Source organism: Caloenas nicobarica, chromosome 2 (genome assembly GCF_036013445.1).
Source record: "Caloenas nicobarica isolate bCalNic1 chromosome 2, bCalNic1.hap1, whole genome shotgun sequence".
NCBI classification, from domain to species: domain Eukaryota; kingdom Metazoa; phylum Chordata; class Aves; order Columbiformes; family Columbidae; genus Caloenas; species Caloenas nicobarica.
Window position 1 is genome coordinate 110,470,293 of NC_088246.1, and position 13,276 is coordinate 110,483,568.

The window sequence follows — 13,276 nt, forward strand, 5'->3', positions numbered from 1 at the left end:
GGATTTCTTCAGAGCTTTCTTCTTATCAGCAACTATCCCTGCAGAATAATGAGCTTAAAAGCAATGGATAACCATTTATCCAAATCTCCACTGAGAGAGAGAAAATTCTGCAGGGATTAGCACAAGTAGTGTGCACCTGGGTTGCAGTAGAGCATTCATAGCTGAAGCTGCTGTCATACTACTTCACATGGCAAGTACCTCTGAAAACCTCACAAATGGCAGAAAGGCAGGAGACATGATGTTAAGGCAAAAAAAAAAAAAACCCACAACAACCAAAAAATTCAACCAACCAACCAAAAAACCATGCCACAGTTGATGTAGTTCCTATCATTCTCTGGTTTCATAGTGTGCTGTTTCTTGCATAGGTGATACGCAGCGTCTGAGTCATTAAAAACGTAGAAAGGAATTTCTGTGTGGAGTCAAGGAGACTTGGGACTAAAAAGAATGCTTAGCTGTAAAAACTTGTGAGATCAGGTTATGGTGGCACAAATACAGTTATTACAAAAGGTCCTAGAAAGGCATGTAGTTGTACAGTATTACCAGTGACAATTTCTGACTGTCACTTCAGTGTTTCCAAGAGTCAAGAATGTATAGCATGTGGAATATATCCCACAATTAACTTTTAACCAGTCAAAGGTGTTAGCACGTGTCGTGTGTTTTTTTTTTTTTTTTGCCTTGCCAGAAACTTGCAACAATAGTTTATTCTGCACATGGAAGTTAATTTTCCTTTAATTCAGTACACATTGAATGTCAGCATTTCTTCAACACTTTTAGTGCAACTTTATGCAGCCAGGAAATTTATGACTGGGGAAACAGAAGTTTCTGTAATTGCTTCTTAAGCATGTATGATAAGTCCTGCTTAATTTCCTGCTGGGTGTTACTGCTTAGCAGTTCGGAAAGTTGGTGTTCATTGTACTTATGAAGTCTTTATTTCTGGAATCAACATGAGCAATGTTCAAAATACTCATTTTCAGTCCTGATACATAACACCTTCTGTATAATGTATATAATTACGGTGTAACAACGTTGGCATACTCATTTGTGGTCCTTCATTTAGGAGAACCTGACGTAAGAAGTGATCTTTCTCACTGCTGCTCACAGTTTGGGGCTTTGACAGTCAGATTTGCATGGGCGAGAAGAGCTGGGAGACCTCTGGGTGGCTCATGGCGGGTACAGCTTGTTTCTGAAGTTGGTGGACTCCCAGAGGTTTTCTTACGTCACGTTTGACGAAACAGCCAGCACACCTGTTGATGCTGTGATGCAGACTTGGGCAGTTTTCTTTTTTGTGACACAGTTGTAGCTAGGATGAGTATGCCTGACCGAGGGGTAGTAGAAAAGAAGGGTGAGCATCACCATCATCTGGTTCTGGGGGTTGTTGGTAGGAGGGATCAAGTAGCTGTTGTCTGTCTCCCTCTTAAGGGTGGGAGCTAAAGGAGCAAATCTAAGGAAGAAATCACCTGTGAAGAAGAAGGCCTTTGATAAACCTGAATAGCAGAGAGGAGAGCAGAATTTATGTTTGGAGGAAATGAAACCAGAAGAGAGTAACTGTTTTGTTGATTTATAGTCTTGTTATGCTCTTAGTAAATTAAGAAGAAAACATGCACAGAGGAGGCTTCTGCATTTTTGTAAGTAGTCACTCCCCCACTTGTCCCCTAGTTATATTCTCAACCTTCCTATGAAAATCTTATCAGACAGTATGTCGTACTAACTACTTTTAAGTCTCAAGTTACTAGAAAGCCTGTTTTCCATATTGTGAAAAGATTTTGAAGACCAGCAGAGTCAGAAAAGGGCTGCTCACACAAGCAGTTACAGTCACAATACTTGTCTACGGGGTTAGACTAACACTGACACCAGACCTGCTGTTACAGTGGCTGTCTTGGCTCATTGGCAGCATTTTAGTGTAGCAGAATGGGTAATGTAAGAACCACAGTTGCTTTAGCAACCAGTGTCTCTGAGCTGGCATAGAGCACCATGTTGAAATGTTCCCTTGTTGATCATTCAAATCACTGTAAGATAAATATTTTACTGGGGAGTCTTACTGTAGAACTACTGTTCAGGAATAGGAAACTATATATTTGCGTGTTGGACACTGTTTAGACAAATGCTTTCCACTGAGAATAAATATTTCACTTTATTTCTGAGGATTCGTCTCTTCTGTTTGGCTGTTTACATCTTTATGTATTGCTCTTCGTCACGTAATCATGTCGAGTGTTTCTACAAAACCTGATTCATTAGTGTGACACTGTGAGCTCTTGCATGTGCCTGTGCCCACACTGTGAGTTTCAGGAGGTTTTGGTCCTGGGTCTGAGCCCTTGGACTTGAGCCTGCTGTGTCTCTTCATGGTGTTCATTGGCAGAATAACCTGGGTCTCAGCAGAAGAACTAGGTCTTGACTCAAGATTAACCGTGAGTTGAAAGGCCTGGAGTTACTGAGTTGTTCTGGGGGATCTGTGACGTAAAAGAAAGCATCATGTGAAACAAAACAAAAGGTATCGCTGGTGTAAATATGGCTTGGAACCATCTGGGAAAAAATATTTTCTTCACAGATTTGGACTTGGTGGGCTGTCCTGTGTTAGTTTGTTAGAACATAGTGCTAAACATGGGTCAAATAAAACGTGAACTCGCATGCTTCAAGTTTACTTCCAAATGGAAAATCTGTCTGAAAATTCTCTTTCATTTCTGCCAGATATATGAGTCTGAATCAATAACCACATAGGATGTGACTAGGCACTATACCTTACACCTTTTGTGTAAACAATGTGCCTTAACACTCACAAAAGAAGGAAAAATACCCTTCATGTATTTGGAAGGAAGAGAACTCATTAGTTTAGTTCAGAAGGCTAGACTTGATTTCCAAAGTCTTAAATATCCCTCTTTTGTTTCATTACAACTCCGGCATTTTCCTGATGTCCAGGTCTGGAGCATTGCACCATTTCCACCCATATATGCTGTGTTTACTGCTGAATTTTATCATACCACATTCCTTTAGGGTTTTGTTTAAAGGTGTCAATAAACTGAATTTCAGAGATGTTTTAGTCATCATCTAAACTAAAACCAGAAAGGTTTTCAACAGCATCAGTGAAAGTCATAGTAAATGAAAAATATTTCATGACAAAACTGTAATCCTATTTTTATGTGTCTAGAAGTAAGGAGAGTAGAACACGCTATTTTTCAAAGTTCAGTGACTAGAGAATGAACGTGATTTCCAGATGTCATCAGTGATATCAAATGCCTATTTGAAAACTGAAAACAATTTTGACACTGTTTTCACACTGAAGTAGTGTGCAACACTGAAAAGCATTTATGTTGTGCTCCAGCCAGTGGCTGATAAAAGCTTCGTTAAGCTTTTTGGGCTGTAGAAGAGTATATTGAATGTAGTTCCTGATGGGCATAAGGAGTAATGTAGTTCAGAGTACATTAATTAGTAAAAACTCCTACTGGTATATTTATATTATGTATATAGTCATGCATTTCAGAAGAAGACAGCCTGCAATACAAAGGACACCGTGATAAGAACTCATAATATTTTATGTATTTTTGGTTCATGCATCACCTTAGCTACAAAGTCATTATGGTCAAGAAATATCATACAGCAAATTCTTTCCCAGGGTCTTTTTGGCACACAAGTTTAGAACACTGAAATGCAGAAGGATGTTTTATAACTCATCCTTTAGAGCCAGCAGAGTTTGACCTGGTCATGGCTTGTGCCCCTGTGGTTTGTTGGCAATGCCACAGATGGATACATAGCAGGTTCCAGCAAATTCCTGCTTTTTCTAGACCCCACAGATTTGTCTGTGAATAATGTAATGTTTCACGAGAGAATCCATGTTGTTAACCTCCACTGTAGAAATGTCAGAGGACTCAAATTACACCCAGAACAGGCTCCATGGCAGAGTCTAACAACTTACCATCATTCTTAGAAATACAGTCCTTTAGTTTAGGTGCCGAGCTAGATTTTAATGGTCCCAAAAATCTTACATCCACCTGGAGGTTGTGCTGGTCTAGTGCTAATTAAACACAGCTGTAGTATAAAACTTGTGGCATTACAAAGGCATAATGGTGAAAGTCTTATCAGTCTGGATTTTTTTTTATATACTATGTTTTAATAAAAAGGAGTTTTGTTCTGGTTTTTGTTTTGGTTTTTTGTTGTTGTTTTGTTTTGGTTTTTTTAGGTTTTGTGGGGTTTTTTGTTGTTGTTTTTTGGGTTTTGTTTTGGTTTGGTTTATTTTGGGTTTTTTTGGTGGCTAACTTCTTCTATATACATGTGGATGTGAGGTAGGGACTCTCCCAAACTGCGACTGATATCCCAGACAAACATCACAAGAGTAAAAAAGAATTGAAGCTGATGTTGTCGTGCTGGCAACAGTTCCAACTTTGTAAGGTTTCTTGCTTTCCCGGTTCTCATTATTTCGTAGTTATCCTTTACCTTATTCTTGGCTATCTGATGTTTTGTGTTTGCCTAAGAATAAAGTACAAGACTAGCAGAAACACTAACAGGCGGTGCTGTGTGAAGGGAGCAAGGGATGCCTTTTAAACTGCTATCGGATTGTGCTCAATTTCTTTCTGTTTATATAAACACGCACACACATTTTCATCTTCAGGGGCCTCATTCATTACAGCGGGAGCTTTCTGTGATTATTAAGTTTCAGTACTGCACAGCAACCTGGGCAATTTCAGGAATCAGGCTGATTGAATTACCCAATTAGGCAACCTCACTGAGCAAGGGGGGGAGACATTTCGGCACTGTTTTTTCAATAATAAAATTGAATTTCATGAAATTGTCTGAAGTTTAAAAAACTGTAAGTAGCAGTGAAGAAGAAAGGTGCTCTGTAGTGGGCAGTGGTGTAGAAGCTCAAATTCTTTGACTCTGTGGGTTCTTCCAAAAATGTGCAGAGAGGTCTAAACCAGGCAAGATTACAGAGATGGCAGCACTTTGAGATCCAACAGAAAAAAAAGAAGTCAGTGATTTTATTATCAAAATGGGAATAATTTTACTATTGTTATCTTCAGTGCATATATTTGTCACACAATAAATCACTGCTATCCTCAGAACAGAGATGTTGAGCAGCAATGATTTGTTGTACTTGTATTTCTCCTTGGTGGGATGCTCAGTAGCCATGAAATGTGCAGGTGGAGGGGGCGAACAAAAGCTGGGGGCAAAGTCAGCAGATGTACCTGCATATTGTCCACCAGTCTCTGGTTAAGCAGATCAGAGTCCATGGTGGACTTGCTGTTCTGTAGTCCTTGAGGCTACTACTCATGCCTCTGTTGCCTCAGCAAGATTTTGGGGAGGGAGTCCACATATAGGAATAATTCTATAGTCACAGCACCGATGCAGATAAACCCTTCACTTTCAAGTCCCACCACTAAGTGTCGTGAAAAATTGTATGCAGTTCGTAAAAGAAAACTTTTGAGAATTAGCTGAGATCAGATTTGTTTTATTGGAATATAGGTGTGAGCCATGGTTCTGCACAGGTTAGTGGTTCCACAGCCATACAGGACTGGCCCTATCTTCTGCTCTCATATTCTCATTGTATTGTATTTTTATGAGGACTTTTAACCAAAATAAATTTCAGCTCATAAAATTGCATTGCCTTGAGAATGAAATACCATAATCCTGTTCTCTCAACAGCCTTTCCACAAGTTAGATTACACAACACCTATGATAATGAATTTACAATTATTTTTATGACTTTACAATTATTTTTATGACTTTTCATGTCCTCACTGAAACATTGTCAAAATTCTCTCATATATGACAAAAAAAAAATCCCAAGCAAGGAAGTTCACAGAATACACATCCACATAAAACAAAACCAGAATGCTGATACAGTTGCACGGACATCTGGAAAAAGTCAAAGATGGGTTTCCACATCTACCCTATGTCATTCTGGGTAACAATAAGAAAGTGATATCACATTTCCTCTTCAGAGCTCAGTTGTTCTTGTGGCTTTTTTTTTTTTTTTATTTATAGCAAAGAGTGAAAGGTTCTATAACAGCAACTGTGGGAACTGACAAGAAATGTTGCATTGAATCGGTGGGTGTTGTATTTAGTCAAAAGGTAAAATTAACATTTGTGTTTTGCTGTGTAATTTTCTCAGAGAAGAGCAAAAAAATTTACTTTTTAGTTAGTGGCAGCTCTTAATTTCAAAGACTTCTCCAAAACTGGTCAAAGTATCGGTTTCGTTACTTTGTAAATATTGAGCCTCAACAGCATTGTGTAATTCAGTTATTTTATTGCTTTCTACAAGAGTTATGTTTTGTTGTACAGTAAGTTTACACTTTATTAGGATATTACTTTATTTAAAGGATAATTAATTTTGAATAGATGTCTCATTAGCAGTGGTTGACATGACATGAAAATCACAAAAGAGATCCCACATGTATTGTTGCTGATGCTACAGCTAAGCCATTGCATATGCTGCAGTGATGTGCCACTAGTGCTGGGATTTTTGATGTATATTCCAGCAGTTCACGAGCAGGTAGAAGGTGCATTGTTAGGCTGTTTCACAGAGGCAGGATGCAAGGTTTACCTGAGTGTCTGTCCAGGTCACGCGACGAGTATTTAGCAGTCACGGAACCTTGCTTTCTGTACTCTATTCAAAAAAATATGACATGTAGCTCTGAGGATGAATAAAGGTTAAATATCAGGCTTACATGACATTATGCTAGGTCTCCTAAGATTTGCCGGTAGGGTCTTGATATTTTAGATATGAGAAAAACCCACTAGATTATGGAAAATGGGAAAAATATTTCTCTCTTGCTCTGCCCCTCTTCCTCCACTGCCTTCCGCAATTCCCACAATGACTGCATTCAGCTCTGAAACCTTTACTGTCGTGTTCTCCTCTCTGAGTTGGGACCGCTGCCAAAGCGATCCTGTGTTTGTAGAGTTTTTTCAGTTTATGTTGCTGTTACTGTTTGTGATACAAATAGCTACTTTCACCTTGGAGTTGTCCCTTTTTTTGGATATATTTAATTCTGAGGTAATGTCCTCTATATTTAGGTCAGTACTCACAAACTTTGGCCTCTATAATTTTCTGTTAATGTTAATAAAACCCATCCCCCTAGCATATGGGATGCAGAAGACACTGCTAATCAAGCTGTTATAAATCCCAAAAAGGTTTATGAGCTGAAAAATTTGAGTTTGGAAATGCGAGTATAGACTTTTGCAATTGCCAAATGCTGATGCTAAATCCATTCAGATGTAAATCAAAGCCATCAGGAGCACTGTGCTCTTTAGATACTTTATCCTAACATGTTTTTGTTCATTACTCCTTCCTCAGTTGGAGGTTGTATATGAAAGCTGTTAAACTGAAATAAATAATATATTCCTATGAAGATGATTAGTATGTTTTGGAACTCAGAAATGGTAGGAAAGTTTGGTAATATTTCAGCATAAATAACAATGTGAGTGGCTTTTTTTGTTTTGAAATTCTTAGTCCAGGATGTGGATAGTTAGGTCATAATCTCTCTGGATATTTCCTAGTGTTTGGCTAGGCTTTGAATGATGATGTCTATTCCTGGAAATCTTGTGCTTCTTTATGTAGGGTAGAGTCAAATAATAGGGGCTCTGAAATAAACAGTATTCACATATGTTTTCATACATTCACATACATTTCATGTGTTTCCATACATTCATATCCATTTTACCTGGACGTTCATTTTAATTGCTGTGACAATATCTCACTTGATGCTTCTTTTTTAAACTTCATTTCATTTATTTCGCCCTAAAAATATCTCCTGTTAGAAGCATTTACGTGGCTCTGTCTGTGCCCTGTACTATTCTGAGAGACCTCTGTGACTGGTCCGTCTCTGCTGTTGCTCTGTATTGGGAACTGGATGTTGCTTTCATGTTTAAACATTGGCATTCAGTCAGGATATACCCATATAGAATAGACTATTTCAATTGAAAGGGACCTAAAACGATGTCCTAGTCCAACTGCCTGACTGATTCAGGGCTGACCAAGTTAAAGAATATTACTAAGAGTATTGTCCAAATGCCTCTTAAACATTGACAGGCTTGGGGCATCGACCACCTCTCTAGGAAGCCTGTTCAGTGTTTGACCACTCTCTCAGTGAAGAAATGCTGCCTAATGTCCAGTCTAAACCTCCCCTGTGCAGGTTTGAACCATTCCCATGTGGTCCTTTCACTGAATCCCAGGGAGAAGAGCTCAGCATCTCCCTCTCCATGTCCCCTCCTCAGCAAGCTGTAGACAGCAATGAGGTCACCCCCAGCCTCCTTTTCTCCAAACTAGACAAGCCCAAAGTCCTCAGCTGCTCCTCACAGGACGTTCCTTCCTTCCAGCCCTTTCACCAGTTTTGTTGCCCTCCTCTGGACGCATTCAAGGACCTTCACATCCTTCTTAAACTGTGGGGCCCAGAACTGTTCACAGTACTCCAGGTGAGGCCACACCAACACTGAACACAGCGGGATCATCACCTCTTTTGACTGGCTGGTGATGCCGTGTTTGATGCACCCCAGGATGCGGTTTGCCCTCCTGGCTGCCAGGGCACGCACTGCTGACTCATGTTGAGCCTGCTGCTGACCAGCACCCCCAGACCCCTTTCTGCTGGGCTGCTCTCCCACCACCTCTCTCCCAGTTTATACCTCTGCCTGGCATCCTAGGTGCTGAATCCAGCATTTGGACTTGTCAAATTTCATTCTATTAATCATTACCCAATACTCCAATCTATCTAGATCCCTCTGCAAGGCATCTTGTCCCTCAAGTGAGTCAACAGCACCTCCCATTTTGGTATCATCAGCAAACCAAAAATAGTGCATTCAACTCCTGCATCCAGATCATTGGTAAATATATTGAATGGGACTGTCCCTAGAATTGAACCCTGAGGAGCACTGCTGGTGACCAGTCACCAGCCAGATGTAGCCTCATTCACTACAACCCTTTGATCTTTGCCCTTAAGCCAGTTCTTCACCCCGTGCACTGTGAACCCTCTCATCCCGCAGGAACCTAAGAGATGAGAGAACCCGAGAGAATGGCAGGAAGATGTGCCAGGGGAGGTTCAGGTTCGACATTAGGAAAAGGTTCTTCACCCAGAGGGTGGTGGAGCACTGGAACAGGATCCTCAGGGAGGCAGTCACAGCCCCAAGCCTGACAGTATTCAAGAAATGATTGGACAACACCCTCAGACACCTGGTGTGAATTTTGGGTTTGTCATGTGCAGGGACAGGAGCTAGGCTCGATGATCCTTGTGGGTCCCTTCCAATTCAGGACATCCTATGATTCTATGAGTCTATTCTACAGTTCTTTTTCTTGGAGTTTGCGACAATTCAACTTCCTTGCTTTCATGTCTTTACTGATATCTCCAGGAATCATATGGAAGTCCTCAGTCACTGCATCCTCTGTGGAAAGACAAAGATGAGGATGAAATATCTCATCAAATAAATTTTTGAAGCCATTATTAGAAGATTTCTTTAAACAGAATGACAACCAAGACTGTGTTTAATATATATTAAGAGCAAAGGTCTGAGATCCTCTTATACAAGTAGCATAAACAAGGACCAGGATCAGGCATGGTCCCTGGTCTTATGTCATTACCCTAGCTCATAATAACTTAGACTGGATTTTGTCAGTGAATATCATCGTGGCTGTGCAGATACCTCTGGGTGATGGAAGAACACATTTAATGTGCTGAATAGTCATTATAGAATTTAAACTGAAATGTTTATCTATCTGCAGAAGTGCTCTGCTATGGATCAAATATGCTGCTGGCAGAGATGCTGATCATTCCTAAACAGGAGGTTCGTCTTTCTAATTGTGCAGGGCATCCAGTGAGACCCTCATATTGAAGTGTATCAGTGGGGAGCTCCCGCTGGCTTTCCTTTCTGTCTCCTTTCTTCAGGGTTCACCTCCTGATGGCTGCCAGTGTGCCAAGAACCACAACTGGCTCAGTGAAAATGCAGCTCCAGACACAGTAGTGGTTTCTCCAAGGTCAATTTCCAGTTCCTCCATCACGTGACTAATTGGCCTTTTTCAGCTTATTTAACTTTTATCAAGTACAGATCTTGATGCAGTAGTGTTATCCTAATTTGTGTGCGTTCACTGTAGGGCAGGGTGGTGACAAGTGTAACAGGGTGTCCAGAGTACAGCAGGGTCCAGTTGCTCAGCAGCCTGAATCCACAGAAACCAGGCTACAGTTTTCTTTTGCATCTGAAAATCAGCTCATTTTGAGTAAATTGTAATATTACTACTGTTTGTCATCTAATGTAATTTTCTTAATTGGCTAATTGCTTTATCCATATGCCAAGTATAAGTCAGCCTCCATGGAGGTGGCATTCATTAGCTGCATCTGTGTTCGCTTAGCTCAACATATCTTTACATGCTATATTTGGATTTCTTCTGCAGTGCATTTCCTCTTGCAGTACCACATCTATCCTGTGTAGACCCTCCCTAGTCCTTTGGCTGCAGACATCTGGCCTATTAGAATAATTGGACGCCTTATTTTTCAGTCATGTTGAAATCTCCTTTTGCTTGCATTTCTGTTTCCTGGTTGCCACTTCCTGAGATCAGCAGGAGATCTCCCAACATTAACACTTTTCGCAGAAGTGCAAATGCCATTCCTAACCTGTTTGTCACATAAGCACTTGACCTAAGTATTTGTGTGTCCCCTCTCTGTTGAGTCTGGAAGAATCTCTTGGAAAGAAAATAAAAAATAAAAAGATGTTTTGGTAGTAATTTGAGTCTCACAGTCCTGATATCACTACTTGGCAAATCCACTTTTTCAGGCATGCACACCAGTAGCTCTCTCCAATATCTCAGGACATTTCCAGCAGCCAGGAGTTCTGGTACATTTTAGGCATACACAGAGCTTCCACCTTTCAGGCTTTGAGGCACTTAAGGACAGCAATGAAAAAACTTTTCTTCAGTGACTTCCAGTACTAATGGTGAAAATAGGATGGAGGCAGGGAGAGACGCGATATACACTAAATCAAGAAGTCACTATTTCTTAATTTTCTTACTTTATGTCAGATTTCCATGGAATGAGGTGACCTTCCAGGACACAGCAATCATCCACAGCCATTCTGTTAGGCCAGTTTCAAAGAAGAAAGAACAAGGGAGAGTGTTTGAGAAATATATGGATTCATTTGGCCTGATACAAGAGGAGATGGACAGTCTCTCTGTGACCTGAGAGCCGCCTGAAGAGAAACTTCAGCTTAACAATTCCTTCAGCTTTCATGTCCAGTCTGGTTTGCAGAGTTTTCAAGGCAAGCACTGTCTGCATCCTTCCGTGTTTTACAGACTCCAGCCCTGCTGGATCCTACTGTTGCCTGGCCCTTAGGTGATGCTGATGCCAGCAAATCCACCAGAAAAGATAATTTTCCTTGAATTTAGAAGGTGAGTTTAGAGAGTTGAGTTCCTGTGCAGGAATGCATAAAATGCAAGATATCTTAAGTCATTTAGATCCCTGATGAGCTTGTGCATAAATTAAAATGCAGAATTTGTTTCTTGGTTTCCTTTTGACATGTGTGTTGGAAACACGTTGAAGTGACTATTTTTCTTTTTGTGCTTTTAATTCTTCACTGTTTCCTGTGAAATTCAGTATTTGTGTCAGTTTTAATGTATACTTCTCAGCATACAGTGTAATAGAAAGTTACATTCACCTCTCAAAGCTAAGAGCTAATTCTGCCCACAGCACCCACGTCACTCCATGAAAACGGCTGAAGAACAGCTGCACAAGTGATAAAACTTTAAATTATTTAACAGGCTTTAAAAAAAATCTCTGGTGTCAATTCTTCTTTTCTCTGCCAACAGTGAGTTAGCAGGAGGTAGGCATATCTAGCATCTTTCACGCTTCATAGTTCATATATGAAACCTGTCAACCAAAAGCTGCTTGTTTGTGCCCATTTTTTAATCTCTCTTTGGATAAGTATGGAGTATAAGGTATTTTTGACATACTGCGTGTATTCATTTTTTTGCTGTGATGTAGAAAAGAAGCTATGAGTTATTTCTGTTAGAGGTTTGATCCCCTCAGCTGAATCACTTGAGCTGGCTTGTTGCATTTGTTCTCATTTTGCGGTTCACAGCCTCACCCTTTAACTTTTGGCGAACGTGGGCCAGCTGTTGCACCTGGACAACCCCACCCCGGGCGCTCTGCTCTCAGGATTGGTGCCAGAACGCTGGGAAGCCGTATTCAGCAGGGTCACATTAGCATTAGGAGTTAAGATACGATTTGTCCCACCAGTTTTGGCATGACTCACGTTCAGTAGATAATTAGAACCTCATGCCAAACTTTCACTATTCACGTTCTAGAATGGAGCAGTAATTTTTTTATATGTATTAACTATAATTGCTTACTGGGTTTGACAAATGTATTACTAATTCAACAATTACTTCGTTATGAGGCACTAATAGGGAAAAATTGACTTGAAGTCTAAAATTTCTCTGTGAATTAGTCCTTAATTCTGTACCTAATTTTTACTTGAGCTGATATTTACTTAAAGGTAGAAATTGCTTTAAAATCTCAAGTAACATGTAACTAATCCCATATGAGAAAATAAGTCGGAGTAATAACGAATAACCTGCAAGAACCGCATCGTCTTCTTTTCTTGTACATAACAAGTTTTGAAGGTTCTTTGTTTGTTGGTTTGTTTCATTCGGTTGATTTTTTTTTTTTTTTTAAAATTTTCTAAACTAGAGTGGCCAGTTTTTACCTCTTGAGACGGAAGCAGAATTTTTGGGCAATTTGAATACAGTTCCTCTTCCACAATTGCTATGAGTACTGGGTGGTGGGGCTGACCTAGTGCAGGGACTTTGACCTAGTCAGCATCTTTGTCCTTGGAAGGAAGTGGAGAACAGGGATGTGGAAAATAAATGATGTCTCTACCTGCACATCCAGCCTTAATGGCGTGAGGGATTTCCTTTGACATTTGTGGACTATTCTTGGGGCTCCTCCATGTTTTTCCTCCAAAAGGTTGGCCTTGCTTGCCTCAAGACTTTTGGCTCTTTGGAGTTTTTGACATGAAGAGTGTTTGAAGCCAGGGTCATGAAGAGCCCAAGTTTTCCTTCCCTTTATGAGGAAAAATATTAGGGTGGGCCGAGCAACACTGGAGGAGGAGGAGCAGGAACAGGAAGGAAAGGAAGAGTGCAGTTTGCTCTTCTGTGGGTTGAAGAAGTGACCACTAACATTTCATTGATTTTCTGTAAAGGACAGGTAACAGTAGCGGTAAGGACTTGCCTCTTTTATTAGCTATGCGATCCTCTCAAATTCTGGAAGATGTAAAGTGAATTCGACTAAGTTTTTTAGAGCAATAGGTTTCC

General features: G+C 40.3%; 1 protein-coding gene across 1 annotated transcript in view; it reads left to right on the forward strand.

Moving 5' to 3' along the window:
* Window positions 1-13,276, forward strand: part of PIEZO2 (piezo type mechanosensitive ion channel component 2) — a 309,138-nt gene that overhangs the window by 113,310 nt on the left and 182,552 nt on the right. The gene's annotated exons all lie outside the window — the stretch shown is intronic.